Below are 14,230 nucleotides of genomic sequence, written 5' to 3'. Positions count from 1 at the left end.
CGGCTTATCGTCGTCAGACAGAGAAAAGGGATGGACATCAAATAGTGTTGTACCGCACCACCCATAGGCTGAGGGCGTGGCGTTAGATGGTCGGTGGGTGATACCGGCAAGGCGTTTCCACCTTTTTCCAGAGGTGACAACGCGGACATATGGTTGCCGACGTTTGATGGTGAGATGGGTGTAGGACGGGAGGAGAAGAAACGATGGGGTGAAGCAAACTACTGGTGAAAAGGGTAGAGCGATGGCGATGGAAGGTAGGACGAGGGGAGGAGGAGGAGGAGGGAAACAATGTTTGGAAAAAGCAACCCTAGGGCCAGCTATCTCGCAAATGATCATGCTTCATTCAAGTTTTCACACCAACACAAGCACACTGTAAGCAACACCCGCACACATTGTGATATTAAGTGGACGGGGTCCCACCACTCATTCTCCCTCTCCCGCAAGGTGTTGGGGAACGTAGTAATTTCAAAAAAATTCCTACGCACACGCAAGATCATGGTGATGCATAGCAACAAGAGGGGAGAGTGTTGTCCACGTACCCTCGTAGACCGAAAGCGGAAGCATTAGCACAACGCGGTTGATGTAGTCGTACGTCTTCACGATCCGACCGATCCAAGTACCGAACGTACGGCACCTCCGAGTTCAGCACACGTTCAGCTCCGTGACGTCCCGCGAACTCCGATCCAGCAGAGCTTCACGGGAGAGTTCCGTCAGCACGACGGCGTGATGACGGTGATGATGTTGCTGCCGACGCAGGGCTTCGCCTAAGCACCGCTACGATATGATCGAGGTGGAATATGGTGGAGGGGGGCACCGCACACGGCTAAGAGATGAAGAGATCAATTGTTGTGTCTATGGGGTGCCCCCTTGCCTCCGTATATAAAGGAGGGGAGGAGGAGAGGGCCGGCCAGGGGAGAGGCGCGCCCAAGGGGGGGCAATCCTACTCCAAGTAGGTTTGGCCCCACCTTTCCTATTCCAAGAAGGAGAAGGGGGAAGGAGGAGGTGGAGAGAAGGAAGGAGAGGGGGGCCGCCGCCCCTTCCCCTTGTCCAATTCGGATTGGGGCAAGGGGGCCGCGCGCCACCTCTTGGCTGCCCTCTCTCTTCTCCACTAAGGCCCATAAGGCCCAATAGCTTCCCGGGGGGTTCCGGTAACCCCCGGTACTCCGGTATATGCCCGAAACTTCCCGAAACACTTCCGGTGTCCGAACGTAGTCATCCAATATATCGATCTTTACGTCTCGACCATTTAGAGACTCCTCGTCATGTCCGTGATCGTATCCGGGACTCCGAACTACCTTCGGTACATCAAAACACAAAAACTCATAATACCGATCGTCACCAAACTTTAAGCGTGCGGACCCTACGGGTTCGAGAAGTATGTAGACATGACCGAGACACGTTTCCGGTCAATAACCAATAGCGGAACCTGGATGCTCATATTGGTTCCCACATATTCTACGAAGATCTTTATCGGTCAAACCGCATAACAACATATGTTGTTCCCTTTGTCATCGGTATGTTACTTGCCCGAGATTCGATCGTCGGTATCTCAATACCTAGTTCAATCTCGTTACCGGCAAGTCTCTTTACTCATTATGTAATGCATCATCCCGCAACTAACTCATTAGTCACATTGCTTGCAAGGCTTATAGTGATGTGCATTACCAAGAGGGCCCGGAGATACCTCTCCGACAATCGGAGTGACAAATCCTAATCTCGAAATACGCCAACTCAACAAGTACCTTCGGAGACACCTGTAGAGCACCTTTATAATCACCCAGTTACATTGTGATGTTTGGTAGCACACATAAACGGGAGTTGCATAATATCATAGTCATAGGAACATGTATAAGTCATGAAGAAAGCAATAGCAACATACTAAACGATCAAGTGCTAAGCTAACGGAATGGGTCAAGTCAATCACGTCATTCTCCTAATGATGTGATCTCGTTTAATCAAATGATAACTCATGTCTATGGTTAGGAAACTCAACCATCTTTGATCAACGAGCTAGTCAAGTAGAGGCATACTAGTGACACTATGTTTGTCTATGTATTCACACATGTATTATGTTTCCGGTTATTACAATTCTAGCATGAATAATAAACATTTATCATGATATAAGGAAATAAATAATAACTTTATTATTGCCTCTAGGGCATATTTCCTTCACAAGGAAGACTGGACACTGCAGTCTCCCCTTTCTGTCTCTACAACCCTCGTCTCGAATCCTCAAATGTCAAACAAAAGCCGAGGGCAGGAGCGCCACACAACCATGATCATCGAGAAACCCGAAGCCTAGGGGAGTCCCTTTTGCTTATTGCTCCAGCCGTTCAAGATCAGCAGGGAGCCTATTGAATCAAGAGAAAAGGCCGAGGATCACCAGCCATGGGGGACAGGAAGAGGTATTGTTCCTACTCCTATACCCATGGTTTCTCGATGCCACCATCGTTCTTCTCCTTCTTCACCTTGTTGTGCCACCATGTGTTCACCGCCGCTGCCGACGACCCACCCCTGCCTCCAAACAGAACGCAGGAATCCAGCATCAGGGATCTCTCGCGCTCTGTGGGCTCAGCCGAGTGGAACGCAACCGTCACAAATCTATGCCTATGGAGAGGAATCTGTTGCTCCCCTTCTAACTCCACTTCCTTCTCGGTGGTGACTACCCGGGTGCAAAATTATGAACTGCCAGAGGGGCCAAGATCTTACTATTTCCTAATATAATCCCTCCATAATAATTTTTCTTCATAGTTCTGCCTAAGACTGGGGGAGGGAGGCATGGCCCCCTCAGACTTGTACTAAGCTCCGCACTGATGCAGATAGATGGTTGTCGACATTTCATGGGTGTAGGACCAGAGGAGACAAAGCGGTAGCGGTGAAGCAAGGTTGTGACGAAAAGGGTAGAGTGTTGGCGATGGAAGTTGGGGCGACGGAATGATAGGAGAAAGGCTGTGTTGGGACAGATGCAACCCTAGGGCCAGCTATCTCGCGAATGATCATGCTCCATTCAAGTTTTTGTGTTTAAAAGACAGTGTTTCACACCATCACAAGCACACTATAAGCAACACCCACACATATTGTGTGATTAAGTGGATGGGCTCCTAGCCAAGTGCCGAGAACACGGTGGTGTCCCTCGACAGAGTCGAGTTTGAATCATGTGGGCTAAAATAGTTATTGCGTGGTTAACATGTATACTCCGATCAAATACGGCGCACCGTACAATGATAGTGGATTTTTTGAGCTCGAACTCTTTTTTGAAAAATAAAATAAAATTAAAAATCTTATTTTTGAAGTTTCAAAAAATTATGAAAAAATGCACATGAACGTAGAGATGTATACTACTCTATGTTCAAAGCTCCACCCCATTTTTAGACTGACCCTGACTAGTCATGAAATTTGTAAAGAATAGTAGCATGGCAGCTGCATAGTGCTGGGAACCAGATCTCGTAAGAAGCGGACATGTGCACTAGAAAGAAGCACAAACCTGGATGTGCCCACGAGACACGCGCACGCTCTCGGGTCGCCGACACCGACAGAAGTGACAACGAGGACATATGGTTGCCGACGTTTGATGGTGACATGTGTGTAGGACGAGAGGAGAAGAAGCGATGAGGGTGAAGCAAGCTACTGGTGAAAAGGGTAGAGCGATGGTGATGGAAGGTAGGACGAGGGGAGGAGGAGGAGGAGGGAAACAATGTTTGGAAAAAGCAAACCTAAGGCCAGCTATCTCGCGAATGATCATGCTTCATTCAAGTTTTCACACCAAGACAAGCACACTCTAAGCAACACCCGCACACATTGTGATATTAAGTGGACAGGGTCCCACTACTCATTCTCCCTCTCCCGCAAGGAGGACTGGACACTGCAGTCTCCCCTTTCTGTCTCTACAACCATCGTCTCAAATTCTCAAATGTCGAACAAAAGCCGAGGGCAGGAGCGCCACATAGCCATGACCGCCGAGAAACCCGAAGCCTAGGGGAGTCCATTTTGCTTATTGCTCCAATTGGTCAAGATCAGCAGGGAGCCAATTGAATCAAGAGAAAAGGCCGAGGATCACCAGCCATGGGGGACAGGAAGAGGTATTGTTCCTGCTCCTATACCCATGGTTTCTTGATGCCTCCATTGTTCTTCTCCTTCTTCACCTTGTTGTGCCACCATGTGTTCACCGCCGCTGCCGGCAACCCACCCCTGCCTCTAAACAGAACGCAGGAATCCATCATGAGGGATCTCTCGCGCTCTGTGGGCTCAACCGAGTGGAACGCAACCATCACAAATCTACGCCTATGGAGAGGAATCTGTTGCTCCCTGATACGTCTCCAATATATCTATAATTTTTTATTGTTCCATGCTATTATATTATAATTCTTGGATGTTTTACAATCATTTTATAACAACTTTATATCATTTTTTGGGATGAACCTATTGACATAGTGCCTAGTGCCAATTGATGTTTTTTGCTTGTTTTTTTACTTCACAGAAAATCAATAACAAACGGAGTCCAAACGCAGCGAAACTTTTTGGGGATTTTTTTGGACCAGAAGACACGCGATGGGCCAAAGAAGTAAAAGAGGGGGGCCGCGGGGAGCACAACCTACCTGGGCGCGCCTAGGAGCTCAGGCGCGCCCTGGTGGGTTGTGCCCACCTCGTCCGCCTCCTGTACCGCCTCGTTGCTCTATAAATACCCCCAAAATCCAAAAACCCTAGGGAGTCGACAAAACATAATTCCAGCCGCCGCAAGTTCCAGAAACCACATCCAATCTAGACACCATCACAGAGGGGTTCATCATCCTCATTGGTGCCTCTCCGATGATGTGTGAGTAGTTCATTGTAGACCTACGGGTCCTTAGTTAGTAGCTAGATGGCTTACTCTCTCTCTTTTGATTCTCAATACAATGGTCTCTTGGAGATCTATTTGATGTAAATCTTTTTGCGGTGTGTTTGTTGGGATCCGATGAACTTTGAGTTTATGATCAGATCTATTTTATCCATGAAAGTTATTTGAGCTTTGATCTCTTATATGCATGATTGCTTATAGCCTCGTATTTCTTCTTCGAATCTTTGGTTTAGTTAGGCCAACTAGAACGATTTTTCTTGCCATGGGAAGAGGTGCTTTGTGATGGGTTCGATCTTACGGTGCTCAATCCCAGTGACAGAAGGGGACGTGGCACGTATGTATCGTTGCTATTAAGGATAACAAGATGGGGTCTATTCCTACAGGAATAGATCTTGTCTACATCATGTCATTGTTAGTATTGCATTACTCCATTTTTCCATGAACTTAATACACTAGATGCATGCTGGATAGCGGTCGATGTGTGGAGTAATAGTAGTAGATGTAGGCAGGAGTCGGTCTACTAATCTTGGATGTGATGCCTATATAATGATCATTGCCTGGATATCATCATAATTATTTGAAGTTCTATCAATTTCCCAACAGTAATTTGTTTACCCACCGTATGCTATTTTTCTCGAGAGAAGCCACTAGTGAAATCTAAGGCCCCGGGGTCTCTTTTTTATCATATTCCGCCTTCGAGATATGTTTTATTCGCTTTTTATTTTCAGATCTATTGAACCAAAAACCAAAAAATACCTTGCTACAATTTTTGTTATTTATTTTATCTCGCGTTCCCGCGAAATCTATTTATCCAATCTACTATAATTTTATCTATCTTTTTACCCGGGAGGGATTGACAACCCCCCTTTTACATCGGGTTGCAAGTATTTGTTCTCTGTGTGCTGGTACCGTTTACATAGTGTTTCATGGTTCTCCTACTGGTTCGATAACCTTCGTCTCATCACTGAGGGAAATACCAACCGTAGCTGTGCTGCATCATCCCTTCCTCTTTGGGGAAATACCGACGTAGTTCAAGCCGCGTCAAAAGGAATTTCTGGCGTCGTTACCGGGGAGACATCATCAACATCTATCAGGTTCCTAATAAAAAATCTCATCTCCTTGCATTTTACATTATTTGCCATTTGCCTCTCGTTTTCATCTCCCCACTTCACAAAAAATTGTCGTTTTATTTGCCTTCTTTTTTGTTTGCCTTTTTCTCGTTCGATCTTATGTTTGCGTGTGTTGCCATGTGCATTCTATTTGCTTGCATCTTCGCTTGCTGAAAGTCCATTGATATGGATCCTCATACAGTTGCTAATTTTTTTTAAAGATCTAATTATGATGGACCAATTGCTAGTGAATTGAGTTCACTAGATTATCTTTATGAAGTTTTGCTTGAGATTCATGAATCTGAAAATTGTGATGAAGTGCTAAACGAAGAAATTTATGAAGTGATTCATGATAGCTCCTTGAATGAAAAGCACGTTTGCAATGATTTTACTATAAATTCTAATAATGTAAATTGTGCTAATAATATGCAAAACTCCAAGCTTGGGGATGCTTGTTTTGTTATGTCTACTACTTATTGCAATGATCATGATTGGGGTAATAATGATTCTTATGATCTTGATAGTTTATTTAAGCCTCATGATGAATATGTTTGCAATAATATTGAAAGTGGGTTCATAAGAGTGTCAACTCTAGGTAAAAATAATGCCACATATTTGGAGAGTGTTCAATCTTGTGAATTTTTTGATAAAAGTGGGCTTGGAGAGGTCATGACTTTATTTGATGATAATCCCACTATTTTGGAAGAGTGTCAACCTTGCATGCAAGTGGATCATGTAGAGAATATGTTATGTGATAGCTATATTATTGAATTTGAATATGATCCCACATGTAATTATTATGAGGGAGGAAAATATGTTTGTAGAAATTTTCATGTTATTAAATTTCCTCTCGTTATGTTGAGATTGTCAATATTTTATTCCTCTCCTTTGCATATGCTAGATATTTCTTATCTTGATAATTTGTTTTCCTATAAAATTCCTATGCATAGGAAGTATGTTAGACTTAAATGTGTTTGTCACATGTTTCATGATGCTCTCTTTGTGTTTCAATTATTATCTTTCGTGTGAGCATTGTTGAAATCTTATGCCTAGTTAGGGGCATAAAACGATAGCGTTTGTTGGGAGGCAACCCAATGAATAAAAATTATTTTTTCCTTCTGTTCTTGAGTGTTTGCACAATTATGCTACTGTTATGATTGTGTTTTTTATGTTTTAATTAGTGTTTGTGCCAAGCAAAGCCTTTGGGATCATGTTGGGTGATAGTTGCTTTGATCTTGTTGGAAAACAGAAACTTTGTGTGCCAGTCACAAAATTATTAAAAATCACAGAAGCATGATAAAATTCTTAATTTTTTTACAAAAAAATGATATACAAATTGTTTACATCGTCCTAATTTTTCAGAATTTTTGGAGTTACAGAAGTATACGAAGTTTTCAGATTTCTACAGACTGTTCTGTTTTTGACAGATTCTGTTTTCTTTGTGTTGTGTGCTTATTTTGATGAATCTATGGACTCTATCGGGGGGTATGATCCATAGCAAAGTTGGAATACACTAGATATAATGCAAGAATAAAATATGAATAGGTTTGCAACAGTACTTATAGTAGTGATTTGCTTTGTTATACTAATGGATCTCACGAAGGTTTTGTTGAGTTTTGTGTGATTAAAGTTTTCAAGTTTTGGGTGAGATCACGATGGATGAAGGAATAAGGAGTAAGAAGAGCCTAAGCTTGGGGATGTCCCAAGGTATTATCTAAAAGAAAAGCAAGCAACTAAGCTTGGGGATGCCCGAGTGGCATCCCCTCTTTCTTCTAACGACCATCGGTATTTTACATGGAGCTATATTTTTATTCGTCACATATCATGAGTTTCGCTTGGAGCGTCTTGTATGATATGAGTCTTGCTACCTCTTGAGCTTGCGTTGGTTTTTACCTTGAAGAGGAAAAGGTGATGCAGCAAAGTAGCGTAAGTATTTCCCTCAGTTTTTGAGAACCAAGGTATCAATCCAGTAGGAGGCCACACGCAAGTCCCTCGTACCTACATAAACAAATAAGAACCTTGCAACCAACGCGATAAAGGGGTTGTCAATCCCTTCACGGTCACTTGCAAAAGTGAGATCTGATAGAGATAATAAGATAAATATTTTTGGTATTTTTGTTGTATAGATCGGAAAGTAAAGATTGCAAAATAAAATAGGTCGGAAACTTATATGATGGAAAATAGACCCGGGGGCAATAGGTTTCACTAGTGGCTTCTCTCAAGATAGCGTAAGTATTACGGTGGGTGAACAAATTACTGTCGAGCAATTGACAGAAAAGTGCATAATTATGAGAATATCTAGGCATGATCATGTATATAGGCATCACGTCCGCGACAAAGTAGACCAAAACGATTCTTCATCTACTACTATTACTCCACACATCGACCGCTATTCAGCATGCATCTAGAGTATTAAGTTCATAAGAACAGAGTAACGCATTAGGCAAGATGACATGATGTAGAGGGATAAACTCAAGCAATATGATATAAACCCCATCTTTTTATACTCGATGGCAACAATACAATACGTATCGGTTCCCCTTCTGTCACTGGGATCGAACACCGCAAGATTCAACCCAAAGCTAAGCACTTGTCCCATTGCAAGAAAGATCAATCTAGTAGGCCAAACCAAACTGATAATTCGAAGAGACTTGCAAAGATAACAAATCATACATAAAAGAATTCAGAGGAGATTCAAATATTGTTCTAGATAATCTTGATCATAAACCCACAATTCATCGGATCTCGACAAACACACCGCAAAAAGAGTTACATCAAATAGATCTCCAAGAGAATCGAGGAGAACTTTGTATTGAGATCCAAAGAGAGAGAAGAATCCATCTAGCTAATAACTATGGACGCGAAGGTCTGAGGTAAACTACTCACACATCATCGGAGAGGCTATGGTGTTGATGCAGAAGCCCTCCGTGATCGATTCCCCCTCCGGCAGAGCGCCGAAAAAGGCCCGAAGATGGGATCTCACGGGTACAGAAGGTTGCAGTGGTGGAAATAGGGTTTCATGGTGCTCTCGGATGTTTTCGGGGTGCATGGGTATATATAGGAGGAAGAAGTAGGTCGGTGGAGCTGCGAGGGGCCCACGAGGGTGGGGGGCATGCCCAGGGGGCAGGCGCGCCTCCCTGCCTTGTGGCCTCCTCGCTTCTTTCTTGATGTCCACTCCAAGTCCCCTGGATTGCGTTTGTTCCAAAAATAACTCTCCTGAAGGTTTCATTCCGTTTGGATTCCGTTTGATATTCCTTTTCTGCGAAACACTGAAATAGGCAAAAAACAGCAATTTGGACTGGGCCTCCGGTTAGTAGGTTAGTCCCAAAAATAATATAAAAGTGTATAATAAAGCCCATTAAACATCCAAAATAGATAATATAATAGCATGGAACAATCAAAAATTATAGATACGTTGGAGACGTATCAAGCATCCCCAAGCTTAAATCCTGCTCGTCCTCGAGTAGGTAAATGATAAAAACAGAATTTTTGATGTGGAATGCTACCTAGCATATTCTTCAATGTAATTTTCTTTATTGTGGCATGAATATTCAGATCCGAAAGATTCAAGATAAAAGTTTAATATTGACATAAAAATAATAATACTTCAAGCATACTAACTAAGCAATTATGTCTTCTCAAAATAACATGGCCAAAGTAAGTTCATCTACAAAATCATATAGTTTGGCTATGTTCCATCTTTGTCACACAAAATATTCAAATCATGCACAACCCCGGTTTTAGCCAAGCAATTGTATCATACTTTAGAATTTTCAAACTTCTTCAACCTTCACGCAATATATGAGCGTGAGCCATGGACATAGCACTATGGGTGGAATAGAATATGATGATGGGGATTGTGTGAGAAGACAAAAAAGGAGAAAGTCTCACATTGACGTGGCTAATCAATGGGCTAGGGAGATGCCCATCAATTGATGTCAATGCAAGGAGTAGGGATTGCCATGCAACGGATGCACTAGAGCTATAAATGTATGAAAGCTCAACAAAAGAAACTAAGTGGGTGTGCATCCAACTTGCTTGCTCACGAAGACCTAGGGCATTTGAGGAAGCCCATTGTTGGAATATACAAGCCAAGTTCTATAATGAAAATTCCCACTAGTATATGAAAGTGACAAAACAAGAAACTCTCTATCATAAAGATCACGGTGCTACTATGAAGCACAAGTGTGGAAAAAAAGATAGTAGCATTGCCCCTTTTTATTTCTTTTCTTCTTCTTTTCTGGGCCTTCCTTTTTTTATTTGGCCTTTCTTTTTTTGGGGACAATTCTCTATGAATGATGATCATCACACTTCTATTTATTTACAACTCAATGATTACAACTCGATACTAGAACAAAATATGACTCTATATGAATGCCTCCGACGGTGTACCGGGATGGGCGATGAATCAAGAGTGACATGTATGAAATAATATGCATGGTGGCTTTGCCACAAATACGATGTCAACTACATGATCATGCAAGGCAATATGACAATGATGAAGCGCGTCATAATAAACGGAACGGTGGAAAGTTGCATGGCAATATATCTCAGAATGGCTATGGAAATGCCATAATAGGTAGGTATGGTGGTTGTTTTGAGGAAGATATAAGGAGGTTTATGTGTGATAGAGCGTATCATATCACGGGGTTTGGATGCACCAGCGAAGTTTGCACCAACTCTCAAGGTGAGAAAGGGCAATGCACGGTACCAAAGAGGCTAGAAATGATGGAAGGGTGAGAGTGCGTATAATCCATGGACTCAACATTAGTCATAAAGAACTCACATACTTATTGCAAAAATCTACAAGTCATCAAAACCAAGCACTACACGCATGCTCCTAGGGGAAGGGTTGGTAGGAGTTAACCATCGCGCGATCCCGACCCCCACACAAAGGATGACAATCAAAGAACACCTCATGTTTCAAATTTGTTACACAACGGTTACCATACGTGCATGCTACGGGACTTGCAAACTTCAACACAAGTATTTCTCAATTTCACAATTACTCAACTAGCACAACTTTAATATCACTACCTCCATATCTCAAAACAATCATCAAGTATCAAACTTCTCATAGTATTCAATGCACTTATATGAAAGTTTTTATTATATCCATCTTGGATGCCTATCATATTAGGACTAAATTTTTTGCCAAAGCAAATTACCATGTTGTTCTAAAGGACTCTCAAAATAATATAAGTGAAGCATGAGAGATCAATAATTTCTATAAAATAAAACCACCACCGTGCTCTAAAAAGATATAAGTGAAGCACTAGAGCAAAATTATCTAGCTCAAAAGATATAAGTGAAGCACATAGAGTATTCTAATAAATTCCGATTCATGTGTGTCTCTCCCAAAAGGTGTGTACAACAAGGATGATTGTGGTAAACTAAAAAGCAAAGACTCAAATCATACAAGACGCTCCAAGCAAAACACATATCATGTGGTGAATAAAAATATAGCATCAAGTAAAGTTACCAATGGATGAAGACGAAAGAGGGGATGCCTTCCGGGGGATCCCCAAGCTTAGGCTTTTGGTTGTCCTTGAATTTTACCTTGGGGTGCCTTGGGAATACCCAAGCTTAGGCTCTTGCCACTCCTTATTTCATAATCCATCAAATCTTTACCCAAAAACTTGAAAACTTCACAACACAAAACTCAACAGAAAATCTCATGAGCTCCGTTAGCGAAATAAAACAAACCACCACTTCAAGGTACTGTAATGAAATCATTATTTATTTATATTGGTGTTAAACCTACTGTATTCCAACTTCTCTATGGTTCATAACCTCCGATACTAGCCATAGATTCATCAAAATAAGCAAACAACACACGAAAAATAGAATCTGTCAAAAACAGAACAGTCTGTAGTAATCTGTAACAAACGCAAACTTCTCGAACTCCAAAAATTCAAAAAAATTAGGAAGTTCTGGGTAATTTGTTCATTAATCTAATGCAAAAAGAATCAACTGAAAAGCACATTTCTGTGATTTATGAAAACTAACCTCATGCGTGCAAAGTTTTTGTTTTTTACAGCAAGATCAAATAACTATTACCGTAGGTTATCCTAAAGGTTTTACTTGGCACAAACACTAAATTAAACACAAAAAACACAATCATAGCAGTAGCATGATGAATTATTTATTACTAAACAGAACCAAAAAGCAAGAAACAAAAATAAAATTGGGTTTCCTCCCAACAAGCGCTATCGTTTAACGCCCCTAGCTAGGCATAAAAACAAAGATAGATCTAAGTATTATCATCTTTAGTATGCAATCCATAAGTGGCTCTCATAATAGATTCATAAGGTAATTTAATTTTCTTCCTAGGAAAGTGTTCCATGCCTTTCCTTAACGGAAATTGGAATCTAATATTCCCTTCCTTCATATCAATAATTGCACCAATCGTTCTAAGGAAAGGTCTACCAAGAATAATAGGACATGTAGGATTGCAATCTATATCAAGAACAATAAAATCTATGGGCACATAATTCCTATTTGCAAAAATAAGAACATCATTAATCCTTCCCGTAGGTTTCTTAATGGTGGAATCCGCAAGGTGCAAGTTTAAAGAACAATCATCAAATTCACGGAAACCTAACACATCACACAAAGTTTTTGGAATCGTGGAAACACTAGCACCCAAATCACATAAAGCATAGCACTCATGATCTTTAATTTTAATTTTAATAGTAGGTTCCCACTCATCATAACGTTTTCTAGGGATAGAAACTTCCAATTCAAGCTTTTCTTCATAAGATTGCATTAAAGCATCAACGATATGTTTGGTAAAAGCCTTATTTTGATCATAAGCATGAGGAGAATTTAGCACGGATGGCAACAAGGAAATACAATCTATTAAAGAACAATTATCATAATTAAATTCCTTGAAATCCAAAATAGTGGGTTCATTGTTATGTAAAGTCTTGACCTCTTCTATCCCACTTTTACCAATTTTTGCATCAAGATCTAAAAACTCCGAATTATTGGGACGCCTTTTAACTAAAGTTGACTCATCTCCAGTCCCATCATTATCAAGATTCATATTGGAAAACAAAGATTTAATAGGAGACACATCAATCACTTTTAGATCTTCATCCCTATTACCTTCCAGATCTTCCGATTTGGCGGCCATCTTATTAACTAAGGTGGCCTGCTTATCCGAAATTTGGGCTATTAATTTTTCAAGATGAGCAAATTGAGACTTCAAACCATAAAATTCCTTAGACATATCAGCAAGCTCTTTATTCATGTACTCCAAAAAGTTTTTTGTTCTTTAAGCTCGTTTCTAAAGAAATTATTATGCTCAAATTGCAAAGTAATAAAGCTTCTAACTTTATTTTCAATTTCTTCCAACCTTTTAAGGTGAGGATCAACGCTTTTAGGCAAGGCCATCAGGCACATAAGAAGTAGGCAAAAAAGAGACAAACATAAAAGAGGGCGAATAAAACGGCAAGGGTGAAGTGGGGGAGAGGAAAACGAGAGGCAAATGGCAAATAATGTAATGCGAGGGATAAGAGTTTGTGATGGGTACTTGGTATGTCTTGACTTGTGCGTAGACTCCCCGGCAACGACGCCAGAAATCCTTCTTGCTACCTCTTGAGCTTGCGTTGGTTTTTCCCTCGAAGAAGAAAGGATGATGCAACAAAGTAGCGTAAGTATTTCCCTCAGTTTTTGAGAACCAAGGTATCAATCCAGTAGGAGGCCACACGCAAGTCCCTCGTACCTACATAAACAAATAAGAACCTTGCAACCAACGCGATAAAGGGGTTGTCAATCCCTTCACGGTCACTTGCAAAAGTGAGATCTGATAGAGATAATAAGATAAATATTTTTGGTATTTTTGTTGTATAGATCGGAAAGTAAAGATTGCAAAATAAAATAGGTCGGAAACTTATATGATGGAAAATAGACCCGGGGGCAATAGGTTTCACTAGTGGCTTCTCTCAAGATAGCGTAAGTATTACGGTGGGTGAACAAATTACTGTCGAGCAATTGATAGAAAAGTGCATAATTATGAGAATATCTAGGCATGATCATGTATATAGGCATCACGTCCGCGACAAGTAGACCGAAACGATTTTGCATCTACTACTATTACTGCACACATCGACCGCTATCCAGCATGCATCTAGAGTATTAAGTTCATAAGAACAGAGTAACGCATTAGGCAAGATGACATGATGTAGAGGGATAAACTTTAGCAAGATGATATAAACCCCATCTTTTTATCCTCGATGGCAACAATACAATATGTATCCGTTCCCCTTCTGTCACTGGGATC

Source organism: Triticum aestivum, chromosome 2D (assembly GCF_018294505.1).
Source record: "Triticum aestivum cultivar Chinese Spring chromosome 2D, IWGSC CS RefSeq v2.1, whole genome shotgun sequence".
Lineage (NCBI taxonomy): Eukaryota > Viridiplantae > Streptophyta > Magnoliopsida > Poales > Poaceae > Triticum > Triticum aestivum.
This window is presented reverse-complemented; position numbering follows the sequence as displayed.